Genomic DNA, 17,500 nt, shown 5'->3' on the forward strand with positions numbered 1-17,500 from the left:
CACATGGTCGTCTAATGGTTAGACGGAGACCTGGAGAGGCCTACAAGCCACAGTGTCTCGCACCCACTGTGAAATTTGGTGGAGGATCGGTGATGATCTGGGGGTGCTTCAGCAAGGCTGGAATCGGGCAGATTTGTCTTTGTGAAGGAGTCATGAATCAAGCCACGTACAAGGTTGTCCTGGAAGAACACTTGCTTCCTTCTGATCTGACAATATTCCCCAACTCTGAGGATTGGTTTTTCCAGCAGGACAGTGCTCCATGCCACTCAGCCAGGTCAATCAAGGTGTGGATGGAGGACCATCAGATCAAGATGCTGTCATGGCCAGCCCAATCTCCAGACCTGAACCCCATTGAAAACCTCTGAAATGTGATCAAGAGGAAGAGGGATGGTCATAAGCCATCAAACAAAGCCGAGCTGCTTGAATTTTTGTGCCAGGAGTAGCATAAAGTCACCCAACAGAAATGTGAAAGACTGGTGGAGAGCATGCCAAGACGCATGAAAGCTGTGATTGAAAATCAGGGTTATTCCACAAAATATTGCTTTCTAAACTCTTCCTTAGTTAAAACATTAGTATTGTGTTGTTTAAAAATGAATATGAACTTGTTTTGTTTGTATTATTTGAGGTCTGAAAACACTGAATCTTTGTTGTTATTTTGACCAGTTGTCATTTTCTGCAAATAAATGCCCAAAATGACAATATTTTTTTTCGGAATTTGGGAGAAATTTTGTCGTAGTTTATAGAATAAAACAAAAATGTTCATTTTACTCAAACACATATCTATAAATAGTAAAACTAGAAAAAATGATAATTTTGTAGTGGTCTCTTAATTTTTTCCAGAGCTGTATGTGTATATTATATATATATATATATATATATATATATATATATATATATATATATATATATATATATATATATATATATATCTTCTTCGTCTTCTTTCCGCTGTTCCTGTTAGGAGACGCCACAGCGGATCATCCGTATGATCCGCATAGTGATTTGGCACATGTTTTACGCCGGATGCCCTTCCTGACGCAACCCTGGTCACCTCTTACGACACAGGGATATGGTACACCTATTTTAACCGGGGTATACACCAGCCCAGTATATATATATATATATATATATATATATATATATATATATATATATATATATATATATATATATATATATATATACATATATATAACTATATATATATATATATATATATATATATATATATATATATATATATATATATATATATATATATATATATATATATATATGTCTGTGTAGTCCAGAGGGTCACCTTTCCACATGTGCAGAGGGACGAGGGTACTCGGTTCCCAATCCACTGGAATGCGGCCTTCTTTCACCACCAGATTACAGATCTCTATCATTCTCTTCACACCCCAACTTCCCACGGCCTTCAACATATCTCCCACAACCCCCGTCGATCCTTCTGCTTTTCTACTCTTCATTGCTCTTATAGCTTCCTCAACTTCTTTCTCAGTTATCTTCTCTGCTGGTCCTAAAACCGGGTTACTCTCGATGTTGCTGTCCCATTCATTTTCTACATTCATCAGCCTTTCCATATATCTCTTCCATCTTCCTTTAATTCCATCTGAGTCCACAATGATTTGTCCCACTCATCCTTCAAAGAACTCACCCCCATCACATCAAATCTCTCTCTCGCTATCTGCTTTGCAATCCTGAATACCGCTCTCTTACCCTCCTCCGAATCCAAGCGTTCTCTGAACATTTCCTATGGGCCTCCTGCGCCTTTGCTACCTCTTTCTTTGCAGCCTTCTTGGCTACTTTATAACTTTCATGTGCTGCCTCTTCTTCCATGGTATTCTTTGCCTTTTGCCATTACTTGAACTTCTTCCTCTTCTCTTCAATCGTCTTTCCAACTTCATCACCCCACCACCATGTTTCCGAGTGCCTCGGTGGTCCTTTTGTCCATCCACATACCTCACCAACGGCTCCCAATAGACTATCTTTCATTGACATCCAACCACTTTCAAGCTCAACCACATCATCTTCAACCATACTCAGCCTCTCTGTTAATGCTTCCTTCACTGTCGCCTCTTTCAACCTCCACACCTTCATCCTCGGTTGGTACTTCACCAGCTGAATTCTCCGCGCACCTTTCACCCTTATATCGCAGACAACCTGGTGGTGCTGCTTAACAGTCTCCTGCCCAGGGATCACCTTTGTGTCCCGGAGGTTTTCCCTATCTCGCCAACGCACCATAAGGTAGTCAATGGTTGTCGTCGACCCACCTGACGTGTATGTAATAAGCTTATTATCCGCTTTCTGGAATTACAAATCAACAAATCAGCTCCATCAGCAAACTCCAAGATCCTTTCACCTTCTCCATTTCTCACACCATATCCATAACCCCCATGGACTCCCTCAATACTGTGTGGACTCCTTCCCACATGTCCATTCAAGTCTCCTCCAACCACAACAACTTCCTCATCTTTCACATTCTCCATCAACTTCTCTATCGCACACCAGAACATGTTCTTCTCTTCATCGCTTCAACCGACCTGCGGGGCATATCCCAAGATGACGTTCACCAAGAGCTTTCCGATCACGATTCTCACCATCATCAACCTTTCACTCACTCTAGTCACACTCACTACACTGTCTACAAACTCCTCAGGAAACATGACACCAACACCATGCACACCTTCCGGGCACCCTTGCCACATAAACTTGTACTTCTGTCCCTGCCTACCCTTCACCATTCTCACACCACTTCCCTTCCACCGTGTCTCCTGCACACAACATATGTCCACTCTTCTTCTGACCAATGTTTCAACCACTTCTCCAGATCTCCCTGTCATTGTCCCGACATTCCATGTACCAAACCTCAGAAACCGATCTCCACGTTGGGCATCAGACGATTGGTCATCATAAATGGAAAAATTTCCTCCCTTGCTTCGATTGGGTTCCCCACCCTGAGTTTTAACGAGAGGGGTGAGGACCCCCAAGGTGTACTTTGGGATGTACCATGCCCATCAGTTGTACTCATCATGGTTTCCTTTTGAGGCGATGTTTTTATGGCCGGATGCCCTTCTTGACGCCAACCCTTTTAGTGTGCCAAATTTGGTGCTTTCCTCACAAAATGCACAATTGTTATGCATTATTTAGCAAAGTTGCCCCACATAACAATTGTGCATTTTGTGGGGAAAGCACCAAATTTGGCACACTAGTAGCCTAACATATTATGAACAGATTTGGATATTGGGCCATCTCAAATTCAGCCGCTGATGGCTGTGGCAGCCATTTTCCACTGCCATCAAAAATTTGAGATGGCCCAATATCCAAATCTGTTCATATAATAATATGATAGGCTACTGGTGTGCCAAATTTGGTGCTTTCCTCACAGGGGAATTCGTGCATTGCGTTCATCCAAGGCCATCGCTCGGTGTACTACAGTTAGAGCAGAGCGTGGTAGGCTCTTGACAGAGGAGTCCGAAGTGAAGGTCCGCTGGGTCGGTTACTTTGAGCGGTTGTACCAGGCTGATCCACCAGCTGTCGAGTTGGACGTCAGGGATGTTACAATAACTGTTGTTGACCCTCCAATCAACTGTGGTCCACCTTCGCTTCTGGAAACACAGGCTGCGATGAACAGGTTGAAGTGGGATAAAGCTCCAGGGATCTGTGGCATCCATGCTGAGCTTCTCAAGGCTGGTGGAAATGCTCTGCCTGGAAAACAGGCATCATCCCAACTGACTGGAAGAGGGCCATGGTTGTCCCTCTCTGGAAATGGAAAGGTGATTGCCAAGACTGCAACAACTACCAAGGGGTGACGCTGCCCTCAGTGCCGGGCAAGGTCTTTGCTTGGATAATGATTGATAGGGTTCGTCACCATCTGCTTCAGCACCAGCATCCAGAGCAGTCAGGCTTTTCACCAAAGAGACCAACGATTGACCGTATCCTTGGTCTTCGGGTTCTCACCGCACGCAGACCAGAGTTTCGGCACGGGCTGCTTGGAGCTTATGTTGATCTCTGGAAAGTGTTTGATTCATTGAATCGGGATGCCCTCTGGAGGATTCTTGGTCTTCGTGAGGTGCCAGCAAAACTGTTCGATCTGATGCCTGAACTCTACTCTGGTACTGAGAGGGCTGTGAGATGTGGTGGTACCATCTCTGACTTATTTTCTGTTGCTACTGGCCCCCACACTTTTTAGCACTTGTATGGACTGAATTATAGGGAGGATGTCAGAGAGATCAAGCTGCGTTGCATCATTTGGGAAGGTCAAGATCTCTGACCTTGATTTCGCAAATGATGCAGTCATCTTTGCAGAGAATTTAGATATCCTTTCGTGGGCCCTTGAGGTGCTGAATGAGGAATCGGAGCCACTGGGAATACGGTTTTCCTGGGTCAAAACTAAGTTCCAGGCTTTCAATGACATCTTGGATGCTGCTGTCCTGTCTGTGCCTGTTTGTGGTGAGGATGTTGAGGTCGTGGAGAGATTCACTTCCCTTGGCAGTGATATTCATGTCTCTGCTGGCTGTGAGTCAGAGGTCAATAGACGTCTGGTTCGGCCTGGGGAGTCATGGATTCACTAGATAATGGGTTGTGATAATTCACTAGATAATTCACTAGATAATGCAGCGACATGCTACTCTGGCGAATGCTCCCATACCTGACCTGACCTGGTCTCGATGGTATACCGATAAATATCTAACTAATAATGACCACATTCCTCATTTGTACATCAAACGCTCCTCCTGACTGTTATGGTGATGATTGCCATGGATTATGTCTCACATGGTAAAACCACATAATTCGCACAGATCAACTATCCATCTGCCACCCAATGGCGACTGTGTCCAATGAGGATCAGCGGAGTGCTCGTCACACTCCTTATGTTTTAATTTTCCCGCTGGTTATATCACGTTCCTTCTGATTGATTGGTTTTAAAAATTGTCTGCGTTGCAGACCGATGGTTGTTCTGTGCAGATTATGCAGTTTCACCATGTGAGACATAATCCGCAATGAAGCTCACGAAAATAGTCAGGAGGTATATCTGATGTATAAATGAAAAATGTGGTCATCATTGGTTTGATATTTATTGGTATACCATTATGATGAGGTCAAATAAGCAAAAATCTGAATCGGTGGTTCCGTTTCATGTTTAACTGATGATGACCATAAAATTTTTGTGTCTTTGACAGAGTCACCGGGTCAAAGCCTCTGTGTTGGAGTTGACACTGGTGTGGACTTTGTACAATTGGGATGAGCAGAGTGCTAGTCACACTCCATAGGTTTCTCTATATAGTGTCACGGTTTTCAGAATGTGGTCTGATGAATGCATCCACACATCCAGGTCCTCAGACAGTTATTTCTTTAAATGCATGTTCAGATTAGCCCAACCCCATGTCTAATGGGATTTTAAATGAGATGCATTGAGAAGGGTAAAGAATAGATCCCCTCTCTTATGGGAAGCTTTTTTTTCTTTACGACAGACACGTTTACACACATTTATTTTGCGAGCGCTGGTGCCTGCCTTATTTTTCCTCAGCAATGTTTGCACACATGTTTTTCACGAGCGCCGATGCCCGCCTTTTTTCGAGCGCACTGGTCGTCATGGTAACGGTACACAAGTGGGGTTTGGTGAGCTTGGGGGGACTCTGCGCCCACCGAGACAGGCCGCATATATTAAAAGAATTTGAGGTCCGTACAGAAGGACAAGAAAGCAGAGAGGAAGGACAAGAAAGTGAGAGAGGAAGCGCGCGAGAAGAGAAGTGAGCAAGAAGCAGGCAAGCGAGCCAAAAAGAAAGCGAGAGTTGAAGTGCGGGGGTAGGAAGTAAGCAAGAGAGGAAGCACGTGAGAAGTGAGCAAGAAGCGGGAGTAAGCGCGTCACCAGAAGAAGCGAGTGTGTAAGTGCGCAAGAGAGAGAAAGAAAGCCAGAGAGGAAGCGAAAAAGAAAGCGAGAGTTGAAGCGCGCGAGGGAAGAAGCGAGGCATAGAGGAAGCACGCAAGTGAGGAAGCATGCGAGCGCGCAAGCAAGCGAGCGTGTGGTGTGAGTGTGAGCAGCACCGACAACGAGTAAGGCATCGGTTGGTCACCAACGAGTGAGGCGTGGGTCAGTCACCGCTGGACCGTGTGGGTCACTTGACGTTACCAGTTTCGTGAAGTGCGAGGAGCTGCCCGTGTTGCAGCCCCAGGGTCTAAACCCGCGACAGATGATCTCGGTGCCCCCCAGATATTGACTGGCATTCAAGGCTGTTGGTGAGTTTGTGCACGGCAAAGCTGTGAGCTGGTGATGGACGGGACACACACGCACACATTTCAGGATGTTTTCACTTCATGGACGACTACTCTGGTGAGCGTGATGACTCTTCCTCCCCCCCCCCACCCCTGAATGGTCTGCTGGGTACCCTTGTCTGTATATAGTTGTAAGTAAGTCAAGCCACCTGATAAGCATCTGCTCTCTGTCTCTTTCCTGTCATTTTGATTGATTTTGCCTGATTAACTGATCATTTCGATTGCTTTGAAATTTATTCATTTATTTACCTCAGAAAATAAAAAGTTCTTTTTATTTATTTATTTTAATATTTTTAAATCATTTGTCGACTTCCAACCTGTCCGTGTTTGTCCTTTTCTTCCATTGGTCTAGCATTGTCCGAACCGAGATAGAATGGGAAGTAATTACCACAGATTTGACCAAAAATAGTCGGCACGTACCAGCGTTAAAACGCTCGGCCGCCCTAATTAAAATCTAATCGAGATAACATTAGTGCTTTTCCAAGGGCGTGCACCCCACTCAGGTAACCACGTAACCTCGAGTTAAACGGCACAATTTGATGGTGGACACTGGAACAGGTGGTTTACTGGGTAACGTTCGTGGTTTTAATGCAACCCACCGTACCACAACATTAATTGTGAGCGGTGGCCCCAGGTCCGGCTCTTCCAAGAACAACCGGGGATTAATCCCCCTGAGTGACAAGTTGGTGTCTCAGTTCCCGTGGCCGCAATTATATATATATATATATATATATATATATATATATATATATATATATATATATATATATATATATATATATATATATATATATATATATATATATATATATAGTGGGAAGAACAAGTATTTGATACACTGCCGATTTTGCAGGTTTTCCCACTTACAAAGCACGTAGAGGTCAGTAATTTTTATCATCGGTACACTTCAACTGTGAAAGACGGAATCCACAACAAAAATCCTGAAAATCACATTGTATGATTTTAAAATAATTAATTTGCATTTTATTGCCTGAAATAAGTATTTGATTACCTACGAACCAGGAAGAATTCCGGCTCTCACAGACCTGTTAGTTTTGCCTTTAAAAACCCTCCCATTCTCCACTCATTACCTGTATTAACTGCACCTGTTTGAATTACCTGTATTCACTGCACCTGTTTGAATTACCTGTATTAACTGCACCTGTTTGAACTCGTTATCTGCATAAAAGACAGCTGTCCACATTCAATCAATCAGACTCCAACCTCTCCAGAAAAGACCAGAGAGCTGTCGAAGGACATCAGGAACAAAATTGTAGACTTGCACAAGGCTGGGATGGGCGACAGGACAATAGGCAAGCAGCTTGGTGAGAAGGCAACAGCTGTTGGCGCAATTATTAGAAAATGAAAGAAGTTCAAGATAACAGTCAATCTCCCTCGGTCTGGGGCTCCATGCAAGATGTCACCTCATGGAGCCTCAATGATCATGAGAAAGGTGAGGAATCAGCCCAGAACTACACAGCAGGACCAGGTCAATGACCTGAAGAGAGCTGGGACCACAGAATCAAAATAAACCATCAGTAGCACACTATGCCGTCATGGATTAAAATCCTGCAGCGCACGCAAGGTCCTTATGCTCAAGCCAGCGCATGTCCAGGCCTGTCTGAAGTTTGCCAATGGCCATCTGGATGATCCAGAGGAGGAATGGGAGAAGGTCATGTGGTCTGATGAGACCAAAATAGAGCTTTTTGGTTTGAACTCCACTCGCCGTGTTTGGAGGAAGAAGAAGGATGAGTACAACCCCATCCCAACCATGAAACATGAAGGTGGAAACATCATTCTTTGGGGATGCTTTTCTGCAAAGATTACAGGACGACTGCACCGTATTGAGGGGAGGATGGATGGGGCCATGGATCACGAGATCATGGCCAACAACCTCCTTCCCTCAACAAGAGCATTGAAGATGGGACGTGGCAGGGTCTTCCAGCATGACAACGACCCGAAACACACAGCCAGGGCAACTAAGGAGTGGCTCCGTAAGAAACATCTCAAGGTCCTGGAGTAGCATCGCCAGTCTCCAGACCTGAACCAAATAGAAAATCTTTGGAGGGAGCTGAAAATCTGTGTTGCCCAGCGACAGCCCCGAAACCTGAAGGATCTGGAGAAGATCTGTATGGAGGAGTGGGCCAAAATCCCTGCTGCAGTCTGTGTCTGGTTAAAAACTACAGGAAAGGTCTGACCTCTGTAATTGCAAAGAAAGGTTTCTGTACCAAATATTAAATTCAGTTTTTCTGATGTATCAAAAACTTATTTCATGCAATAAAATGCAAATTAATTATTTAAAAATCATACAATGTGATTTTCAAGATTTTTATTTTAGATTCCGTCTTTCATAGTTGAAGTGTACCTATGATAAAAATTACAGACCTCTACATGCTTTGTGAGTGGGAAAACCTGCAAAATCGGCAGTGTATCAAATACTTGTTCTCCCCACTGTGTGTGTGTATATATAAAAAAATATATACATATTGTTGTGGTTGACGAAATTCGCAAACCACCATTCAGGTCCCTTAGGTGAGATATCTCTGTAAGTATATGTGTAGTTAGGCCCAAACCCGTTGTTTAGAGGGAATAAATGTCATTCATAAGGGCTGCGACCCTTCTAGATAGCCGTTTTTCTTTTACTATCTTTATTTTGGACCAGCCGCCATTACTACCACCACCAACCACGTCTCAACAGCCATCACACAACAACCACCAACCGCAACGCCGCTTCACAACAACAGCCACGACCTTTACCGTCACAACTCGCCCTCGCAACCATCGCATCACCGCCATTTCCACGCCGCTTGTGGGCACCGATACTGGACTCGTGCAGGGCGCGCGCCGAGCAGCGGGTGCAAAACGCGGCCTTTCCGGGGAAGTCGGATCAAAAACGACTCACGCCCACTTCTGTTCCGTCCTATCAGCGAGCGCGGGGCGATTTGGCCCCGCCTCCAGGCGCGTCGGAGTAGAATCGATATATGCAAATTCGAGGATCAGGAATGATTCACGCCCACTTTTCCTCCGTCCAATGGGCGAGCGTGGCTCCGCCCCCAAGCCGATCCTGATCCGAAAATCTGCATATGGTTTCTCCTGCTGACTATGACTATAAAGCGCCGAGGGCAGGGCAAATCGAGTGAGAGAAGAGTTTCTGGAGAGAGAGAGAGAGAGAGAGAGAGAGAGAGAGAGAGAGAGAGAGAGAGAGAGAGAGAGAGAGAGAGAGAGAGAGAGAGAGAGAGAGAGAGAGAGAGAGAGAGAGAGAGAGAGAGAGAGAGAGAGAGAGAGAGAGAGAGAGAGAGAGAGAGAGAGAGAGAGAGAGAGAGAGAGAGAGAGAGAGAGAGAGAGAGAGAGAGAGAGAGAGAGAGAGAGAGAGAGAGAGAGAGAGAGAGAGAGAGAGAGAGAGAGAGAGAGAGAGAGAGAGAGAGAGAGAGAGAGAGAGAGAGAGAGAGAGAGAGAGAGAGAGAGAGAGAGAGAGAGAGAGAGAGAGAGAGAGAGAGAGAGAGAGAGAGAGAGAGAGAGAGAGAGAGAGAGAGAGAGAGAGAGAGAGAGAGAGAGAGAGAGAGAGAGAGAGAGAGAGAGAGAGAGAGAGAGAGAGAGAGAGAGAGAGAGAGAGAGAGAGAGAGAGAGAGAGACAAAAAAAAAAAAAAAAAAAAAGAGTTTCCGTTTCGGGCTCGAGCTGGAGAAGAGTTTCTCTTTCGGGCTCGAGCGAGTCGTGGCGGCGGCGAAGTGTGGCAGCAGTAGTCAAGACGGGTCTGGAGGAGAGTCGGGGTTCGGAGTCTGTCGGGGAGCTGCAGAGAGGAGAAGCCGGGAACGCGGTCGAGGGCGCAGTGGAGTCGCTCGTCGCGGGACCCAAGCAAGCCAACTATCCTCTTTCCCCAGAGCATCAACAACCCCCCCCTGTTTCCCCCTGCGCTGAGATAGTGCGAAAAGGGGGCCCCGTTCCCACCCCATTCCAGGCAGTGCCAACGTGGCCCGCGGAGGAGTGCGGAGTCGGGGCGCCGCCGCCATTTTGCGGCTCATCACAAGACGGGTAGGCTCTGCCCGGTCTCGGCCACAGGCCCGTCTGCCCCCCTTGTCGTAGAGGGTGGCCCTTTTCTTTTGATTTTGAGTATATGTGTTGTCGGCGCCGTCTGTAAAGTAAAACTGTTTAAGTGTTGCCGTGTGCTCGCGTAGTCGGTAGTAGATCTGCATTGTGTTTCTTTTGTTGCAATTGCTTTTGGTGCATAATTGTTGTGTTTCTTCTTTTACATTTGCTTTTGGTGCATAATTGTTGTAATTGTATATGTGTGCTTTCCGTTTGCCGCGGAATAAATGTGAATTATGTTGAACTGTTTTTCCCGTTTCGCTTCGTCTTTTCTTTAATTGAATCTCCATCTTACTTCACGTAAAGGGTTGGTAGTGGGCTAAAATACGCCCGACAATTAATCGGAACCGTCGAGGTTGACGATAACACCGCTCGGTTATCCCGATAGTACGGAACGGGTCGCTTAAAGTGGCCCGTGTCCGAAGTCGACCTGCGGCAAGGTGCGATCGCCCGGTCTACCCTCCGTGTGGGTACTTAGGTAGGTCGAATTTGGCGAACAACCCTATCCCACGTGGAGGGCCGATTGGCACGATCGTGGTGAGGCCGAAAGGCCCACCCGTGACTAGTTCCTGGCGTTAGTCCGAGAGGGTCACGACGGAATTGTCTGTCCGGTGGGCGACGTGCCGCGATTCGAGTTACGTGGCCGCTCGCACGCCGGCGGGCACGAATTCGCAACACTGGTGTAAGGAGTGGGATACAAACTCATCCCCCTCCTCGCGGCACTGGTATCGGAGAACGGGAAAACGGGCTCTCCTATCTCCAGCTAAATTCACGGGAATCGGTCCAGGGGTGAGAGGAGCGACCCCCGATTCCCTCCAAATTACGAGCGATTTAAATTAACCCTTTACGAGAAATAAGATGGCGTCTCAAGGCGAGCGGGAGCCGGGGGTATTAAGTATGTGTCGTCATGTAGGATCCATGGCCCAGGTCGGTTCTTTTTATAATTATAACCCCACCACTAACTGTGGTCAGTGGGAGCGGCTTGAGCATGAACTTTGCCGGCAAACGGAGTCGCACAATGGCAGCGCGATCGCACCTCAGTGCAGCACGGAGCGGTCTGATATTAATGGCACAGTACGAGGCTTGAGCTCCCAGTCACCGGTTCAAGGCACGTGGTCATGGCATGTGCCATGGCAGGCGTGGCAGGATGACTATGCGAGCATTGGCAGGCTTCAGGCACAATTGGGGGATGTCTTGGAAAAGGTGAAGCATTATGAAGAATATATCGAGGAGGTGCAAAGTGGAGTGGACGAGTCACAACGGCACGCAGACGCGCTTCAGAAAAATTACGTGTACGGAGGGACACAGCGATTGGACGATTTACTGGAACGAATTCGGTGGCAAAAACATGACTTGGCCAATAGAGTCGACAAATTATGTGGGAAAAAGAATTTGGTAGTGTTTTATACCCGTCAGTTGGAATATGCGAAGAGCAAACTGAACAAAAGAATAGAGGAACAGCAGATTGGTATCTCCCAGGAAAGGAAACTACCCGAGGAAGAATGGAAAACCGAGCTTGAAAAGAAACAAAAGGAGCACGACTTGGAAGTAAAACAATTAATGGAAAAATTATTGGAGGAAGCAAGGCGGTTCAAAGAACTGGAGGGGAGAGTGAGGGAAATACAGTTGGAAGAGAAAAAATGTGAACACGATGGGGAGTTGGAACAATTGAAGGAAGAGATAAGAACAGGCAATCAGGAAAGAGAAAGCCTAGAATGGAAGATAAAAAGAGGAGAGAGACAGCTGGAGGAAAGGATGGAGGAATTGCTGGAAAAGTCAGAACAGTTCAAAGAACTGCAGGGAGAATTGAGGGAGGAAGGAGAAAGGAAAACAAAGCTCGAAAAGGAAAAACGCAAACAAGATGGGGAATTGGAACTACTGAAGTGAGAGGTAAGGGCAAGCCAGTTTAAAAGAGAAATCCTGGAAGGGGAGATAAGAATGGAAAAGGAATGGCAGAAAAAACTAAATGAATACAGTAAAAAAAGGGACGAATTGAGGAGGGAAGCGGTGGAAAGAAGAGATGAAATGAGTGAAGAAGCACGCAAATTGAGGGAGGAATTAGAAACAAAAACTTCTGAGATACTGAAACACGAAAACAAAGAAAGAGGATTACAAGACGAACTGAGGATGTTAAAAGAGGAAAGGAAGAGAACAGAGAATGAAACGTTAAGGAACCACACTGAGCAGATTGAACAATTAGAAGCCAAAGCAAAGTCGGAGTGTGCGGAGATGAGAAAGGAATTGGAAAAGAAAGTTTCTGAGTTACAGAAACACCAAAACAAAGAGAGGGAATTAAAAAACGAGTTGAGGATGGTGAGAGAAGAAAGAACGACAACGGAAAATGAAACGTTAAGGAACCACACTGTACAGATCGAACAGCTGGAAGCGAAGACCAGATTAAAGAATGAGATGCAAGAAAGAGTAATGATGGAAGAACGAATCAGACAGGAGAAGGAAGTCAGCCAACTGAAAGAAATAACGAGATTGCAGAACGAGGAACAAGCGAGACAGTGGAATAGGATATACAAAGAACAAGGAATGAGACAGGAGAAAGAAATCCATCAATTAAAGAAACGATGAGATTGCAGAACGAGGAACAAGAGAGACCGTGGAATAAAAAACTGAAAGAGTATGAATTTGAAACTGAACCACAAAAGGAAAAAAAATAGGTTGGAATACGAGGAGAAGTTGAAGGAGCAAGGAATGAAGCAGGAAGGAGAAATCAGGAGATTGAAGGACACAAGGAGATTGGAGAGGGAAGAACGAGAGGAACAATGGAATAGAAAACAAAAAGAACATGAATCTGAGGTTGACCAATTGAAAGAAAAGCTGAGGCTGGAGTACGAGGAGATAGACAAAGAACAGCGAATGAAACACAAAATGGAAATGAACCAAATGAAGAAAACCATGAAACTGGAGAAGGAAGGACAGGAGAGGAAATGAGGAAGAGTAATGAGACAGCAGCAAATGAAACGCAAACAGGAGATTAACCAAATTAAGCAAACCATTAAACTGGAGAAGGAAGGACAGGAGAGGAAACGAGGAAGAGTAGTGAGAGAACAGCGAATGAAACACAGGAAGGAAATGAGCCAATTGAAAGAAACAATGAGATTGGAAAACAAAGAGCAGGAGGAACAGTGGGAGAGAAAACAACAACTATATGAGTGTGAAATTGAACAACTAAAACGGAGAGCGAGATTGGAGTTAACGGAGATTGAGGAGCTCCGGAGGCATAACGAACAGCTAATGGGGCTCAGAGAGAAAGAACGACTCAGATGGGAAGGAAAAAGGAACCAGGAAGAGACAGAAATAAGGAACAAGGAGAGAAAATGTATAGAGACACGGGAGACAAGAGACGAGGTGAAAGTAATTGGGAGGGAGAGAAAAGAACAATTAAGACGGAAAGCAAGGAGGAGGTACGCGGAAATCGTGAAAGAGCAAGGAGTGAAACAGAGGGAAGGACAGGAGCGACTTAAGGAGAAAGCAAGGTTGACCTACATAAAGATAAGGGAAAGACGCCAGAAAGAATCAGAGACTAATAGACACGAGGGGACAACAGAAACGAATAAATGTACAGAGACACTGGAGATGGGAACGATAGAGGGAAGATTACACGATGAAGACGGGGTTAGAGACGCACACACACACACACACACACGGAGGTAGTGGAGGACCATGAGGTGGAGCTGGTGGACTGGGTGGAGACCCAGTGCGAGCAGCTGGATGGCCTCCTCCAGGAACGAGGGGAGGGAGTATGCCCCCTTGAGGCGAGTCACGACCAGGTTGGTTCAGTTGTGCTTTGCGAGGTTGAGGGGACGGGTGCTGTGGATAGGTGCACGGAGAGCTTGGGGGGTATAGAGGCCCCAGAGACCCTTGTGGGGACACGAATCCCCAGTGTGGTTGTCCCGGTGTGTATGGTGCAAGGTGTGAGTGCGTCCCCGTGTGTGGAAGCGACCCCGTGTGTGACTGGTGTGGTGGCAAGTGTGCCGAAGGGCGTGCTCCCCAGCACGCCGTGTGTGGATGAGACACCGCGGGCGAGTGCCCCCGCACGTGTGAGTGGTGTGGCTTGTGTGAGGGAAATGGCACGAGTGAGTGAACGGCCGAGTGCAAGGGAGACCGTGTGTGTGAGAGAGCGGTATGTAAGGGAGATGTCGGTCGGCATGCGTGAGCACGCAGCCGCGTCTCCCGGGGTGAATGTAATGGAGTGGAGTGTGAGCGTCGTGACACGCAGGTGTGCGTGGTTAGAATGGCGACGGAGACTGCGACAGAGGGACAAAAGCCGGGTAGCGGCTGCAGCTGTTTCGGGGACCGTGCCGGGTTCACCCAGCAGCGATCTCGAGGTCCGTGCTGTGCAACGCACGAGGCCCCCACGTGCTCGCTTGCGAGAGTGAAGTCCCGGTCCGGAAACGAGCGTGGTGAATGTTGCCGATCCCGCGACAGACAAAGTTTAGGCAGGATTATGGATTTGGACGGAACGGGTTCTCCACGCGAGCGGGGGGGGGGGGGTGTTCAGCTCCAATGGGAAGAGCACATCTGTTCACGTGGGGAACCCCTCGAGACGTGGGGCTTGTGTTTTTTTATGCGCATGGTGACGTCATGGCTGCAAGTTTGGTTGGAATCCTGCAGGAGGGGTATCCCTGCCGGATGGTACCGTCCAAGGAGGGACGAGGTACACGTGCAGCTGCATGACGTCACGGGCAGGTGCAAAGTGTGCGAGCGGTGAGTTTCCGCGCTGGTGCTGCACATGTGGAAAAAAGAAAAAGCAAGCCTCACTTTCGGGTGAACAGGATTTCCCAGGCAAGGGGTGGAAGACCCCCTTACCTGGGCACAGGATGAAACTAGTTAGGGGGAAGGGTTAGCTTAGCTAGACCGGCTCCATGGGGCAGGGGTAAGTCCTCATGGGGCCCGTGGAATGGATTAGGTAGAGGGATTTTAGCGAGATTTAGGTGGGGAAATGATTTTTAGAGATTTGGAGACAGTGACTGACTTGTGAGTGTGTAGAGGGGACGTAGTTTAGCTACGTAGTGTTAAATGGAACGTGCTGTAGTGTAAGGGACGACGTGGGAGCACGAGTTAGTTAGGGGATGTAGTTAGAAGGATGGCAGAGTTCAGTGTTGTGTGAGTTGAGGTTGAGTGGAAGCATGTGCTTGATGAGTGAGTGAGGCCAGCGGGTCTGTGTGTGTGGAGCGAATGTGGAATGCATGGTGCGATGAGTGATTGGGGGGAGGCGTAACTCCCGCCCAAGGGACCCCGGGGTCAGTATAAAGTAAGTTAGCTGGGTTAGTCAAATTGAAAAATGGAAGTCGTTTTGCTGTTGGTGGGAGTGTAGGCTCGAAACCCGTTTGGAGGGGTGCAGGAGCCCTGTTGACGGGCTGGGAGCGTGGCTGCGAAAGGTGAGTATCGCTGAGTGGGTACCCCGGGCACCAGGCTAGTCGGCCGTAGTAGGCCAAGGGCCCATGGGGGGCCCGGGATAGCGTAGTGGGCACGGGTGCGCCCGCTTGGTGCGGGGGCCCGGGCCACCATTAGCCGCGTGGGCAGTGTTGTGGGCACGAGTGACCCTCGGAAAGGGGCCTGGGAAGCCAGCCTGCCATGTGTGCGTTTCAGGGGAGGTGCCATGGGGGGCACTCCCCGGTGTTTAGGGAGCTGGTAGGCTCGGAGGCAGTGTAGTGCCCGGGGGTGCGATCGTAGGGGAATTGGCAGAGGGTCGTGCCTGCCAAAGGGAGCCACGCATCCCAGCCATGAGACCGTGTGAGGGCACGGAGAGAAAATTGGGGGGCAAGGCCCGAAATTGTGAGGACACCAACACAGGCGACGGGAATCTGGGTTGTTAGAACCAATAGCTTAAGCGCGAGGCACTTGTTGAAAGCCCTGGGGTAGTTTAACAGTTATATGGTTAGGGTAGATTAGGAAGTGTACCCCTCCGCACCATCCATCCCCTCGCTCTCGTTGTGGGCCGCTGGACCCACTTTGGGTTAGATCGCTGAAGTCTGGGGAGGCCATCCTGAGGCTTGAATTGGGCCTCGACACAGGACGCTAGCTCTCCCTTGTTCCCCTCCGGGAAGGGAACGTAGGGGTTGGGAGTAGGCTAGGTGACAGGATAGGTTAGCCGAACAGAGACAGTAAAGGGGGTTAGGGGACGCTTTATAGTGGGGAAGTAAAAATAAAAACAACAAAAAAATAAGTTGGGGCTAAATTGGGTTTGACAAATTAAGGGGGTGGGTATAGACAGTGACAGATAAAGGCGATAGGTGGGAGGGAGACTGTAGGGTAGGTCCGAGCCCGCCTCCCGAGTGACCAGCACCACCGCACCCCTTCCACCAACCTGCACTGCACGGCAAGAGGCCGGTCAACTTCATCGGCAGCTGTTGTGTTGCTGCAAGGCCTGTGCCGGCCGGATCGTCTGCAGCTGTTTACTGCAAGGCCTGTGCCGGCCAGTTCGTCTGCCGGCTGTGTTTGCCTGCAGCGGCCTTATTCTGCAGGCTGTGTTGCCTGCTCGCCTTTGCCATGCCCACTGCCCCTGTTCACCAGCCCCGGTTCAATTTTGCTTTGCCCCCCCCCCCCTGTTCATTGCCATGTGCGCCAGGATCAGCAAGCAACAGTTTGCAAGCTGCAAGAACTGCCCTGTTGGCGGGCTACAACACGGGCCTGCAGTGGCGGCCCGTGCACCGTGTTTGCGTCCATCCATGCATCGATTCATCCATCCATCCATCCATCCATCCATCCGTTGTGCTCATTGCGTGTGCAACTTGAGCTGGCATGGAGACTGCGTTTGTGCAGCCCATGCACGGTTGTGGTTCACTGGGTTCATTTTAAAAAGGGAAGGCCGGACTGCGTGTGAGCAGCCGGCCACGTTCCCTGTCACCTGCATTCCAGAGACTGCATGTGAGCAGCCTGGCTCCCTGCTAACTGCTTTCTTTTTGCAGAGTCCATTGATCCTGGGCCATGGTTTAGTGTAAAATTTGTAAGTTAAGGTTAAGATGTATTGTACTGTGCATATGAGTGCGCCCCCGGCATGTATGTCTTAGCGCCGGCAATTTTATTTAAGTCGTCCGTGTGAGTGGGTTTGTTTAGTTAGTTACTCAGCCCTCAGGTTATTTATTTTGGGGACACGAATACCATGAATGTCGCACTCAGGGA

General features: G+C 47.9%; 1 pseudogene; it reads right to left on the reverse strand.

Moving 5' to 3' along the window:
• LOC147017047 (uncharacterized) overlaps positions 1–17,500 on the reverse strand; it is a 42,597-nt pseudogene that overhangs the window by 11,715 nt on the left and 13,382 nt on the right.

The sequence above is a fragment of the Eptatretus burgeri genome, chromosome 11 (assembly GCF_056783735.1).
Source record: "Eptatretus burgeri isolate ZD-2024b chromosome 11, Ebu_testis_v1, whole genome shotgun sequence".
NCBI classification, from domain to species: Eukaryota; Metazoa; Chordata; class Myxini; order Myxiniformes; family Myxinidae; genus Eptatretus; species Eptatretus burgeri.